General features: G+C 36.2%; 1 pseudogene; it reads right to left on the reverse strand.

Moving 5' to 3' along the window:
- Nucleotides 1–1,217: 1,217 nt before the first annotated feature.
- LOC125101252 (olfactory receptor 14A16-like) lies at nt 1,218–2,187 on the reverse strand (annotated as a pseudogene).
- Between the last annotated feature and the right edge of the window lie 283 nt (nt 2,188–2,470).

Genomic DNA, 2,470 nt, shown 5'->3' on the forward strand with positions numbered 1-2,470 from the left:
TGAAAACTTGCCTTTTGCAACAAGGATGGAACTAGAGGGTATTATGCTAAGCAAAATAACTCAATCAGAGAAAGACAAATATCATATGATTTCACTTGTATGTGGAAAAATGAATGAACTTAGGGGAAGGGAAGGAAAAATAAAATAAGATGAAAACAAAGAAGAACACAAATCATAAGAGACTCTTAACTATAGGTAACAAACTGATGGTTACAGGAGAGGAGGTGGATGTGCCGAAGAGATGATTATTTTTTTAAAGATTTTATTTATTCATTTGACCTACAGAGAACACAAGTAGGCAGAGAGGCAGGCAGAGAGAGAGGGAGAAACAGGCTCCCTTCTGAGCAGAGAGACTGATGTGGGACTCGATCCCAGGACCCTGAGATCATGATCTGAGCTGAAGTCAGAGGCTTTAACCCACTGAGTCACCCAGGCACCCCTGTAATTAGAATTTAAAACATTAATAACTTCTTCACTTTCCATGCCACCCAGAATATACCACCATATACCATATACCACCCAGAAATGTTGAAACAAAGTAAATGCATGAATGTAGTAAATAGAAAACTTTATGTAAGTGTAGAAGTGTTATCCATGGAGAAATAAATCTCCCAGGCACAGTTGCTCTCTTATTTTATTCTTCAGTGATATTTGTAAGTATACTTTTGAAATAACAGTAATGTTCTATTTACCTATGATCCAGTTTTGTCGATTTACATAGTAGCAAAGAATTACAAGGATATATCAATTAATATTCAAAAAACTTAACAGCAAATGGTATAATGTAGCAGAAGCAAGGAAATATAGTGTAATATTAAGGAGATTCAAAATAACCAGGCTCAGCTTCTGGGAAACATTTTCAGTAATGTGAGACATTCTTCCTCTCTGGATCATAAATCACTGGGCAATCCACATTCTTATTGAAGTAGGGAATTTTTATGACTGTCTAGCCAAGTATTCAGAACCAGGATGTTTAGGCTAACAGAATAAACTGAAATTAAAACAGCCTACCAGAAACCAGGTATAAACTTAAGAACATGCACATTTTCTCTTGCAATGTTCCAAAGTTTTCTCAGAACTAAATACATCTTCATTAATATGAGTCAGTGTATTTAACTCCATTTGGCCAAGGAATACTACCATAGTTCCAGATATCCCTGGAGACGAGTACAGATTCACAACAAACTAGAAAGATTAATCTTATCTTTAAACAGATATTAAAGACAACACCTCTTCTCTTGGAAAAAAATAAGGATATTCTCCTTTATCAAGAGTTTTCTGGTAATCAGCTTCCCCAGACTTGTTTTCATGGCCTTGTTTCTTAGGCTCTATATGATAGGATTAAGGGAAGGAGGCAACAAAATATAGAAAGAAGATAGAACAAGATCAGTGAATGATGCACACCCTAAAATAGGCTTCAGGTAAGCAATGAAAGCAGTTGAGACAAAAAGTACAACTGCCAAATGTGGAAGGCGGGTGAAATAGGTTTTTGACTGCTTTTTTGTGGATGGTATCTTACTGACTGTGGAGAATATATAGAAGTATGATACTGTGATGCATGTAAAGCAACAGAAATCCAGGACTGCATTAACAAGAATGAGTACAATTTCTGCAGTAATATTCTCTGAGTAAGTAATAGCAACTGGGGAATATCACAGAAGAATTGTTGAATTTCATTGATTCCACGGTAAGATAAAGAAAAATGTTCCTGCTGTATGTATAACAGATATCAAGCCACCACTGAGCCAGGACAGAGCCACCATCTGCACACATGTGCCCCTGCTCATGATGACTTCATAGTGCAGGGGATGGCAAATGGCAGCATAGCGGTAATAGACATCACTGTGAGGAGGAACAACTCTGCCCCTGCTGAAAAAGGCACAAGGAAGACCTGGGTGACACAGCCAAAAAAATGAGATAGAATTGCTGTGTGTCAAGGAATTGACAACAATTTTGGGCACAACAGCTGAAATGAGACAAAGATAAAAAAGGGACAGATTCCTTAAAAAGAAGTACATGGGTGTGTGCAGACATGGGCCCAAGGATGTTTATGGAAATAATGAGGCCATTCCCCACCATGGCTAACAGGTAAATTACTGTAAAAAGCACAGATTGTAACAACTGAAGACTCCATGCACTAGACAAACTCAAGATAAAAAATTCTGTCACCACTGAGACATTGTTCATTTTTGATGAAACATTCTGCATTAAGAAAAGAAAAGGTATGGTTAAAGTGGTCAGAAATTGAAAGTATAGTTACTTTTCCTCAGTAAAGCTGTAAAAAAAACCTGTGCTAAATTATTATAATATTATTTAATTCTTATCACATTAATGTGTATGTAGAAAAGTCAAAAGTAGTTTTGAAATGCATTTTCCTCATCAATTAAATTGTATTTTCATGAAGTTTTATTTCTCTTTGTGTGTCTCAGTGTTATAATGCTATGCAAGCATATGCACAAATTATCAGATT

The sequence above is a fragment of the Lutra lutra genome, chromosome 5, assembly GCF_902655055.1.
Source record: "Lutra lutra chromosome 5, mLutLut1.2, whole genome shotgun sequence".
In the NCBI taxonomy this organism is placed as follows: Eukaryota; Metazoa; Chordata; class Mammalia; order Carnivora; family Mustelidae; genus Lutra; species Lutra lutra.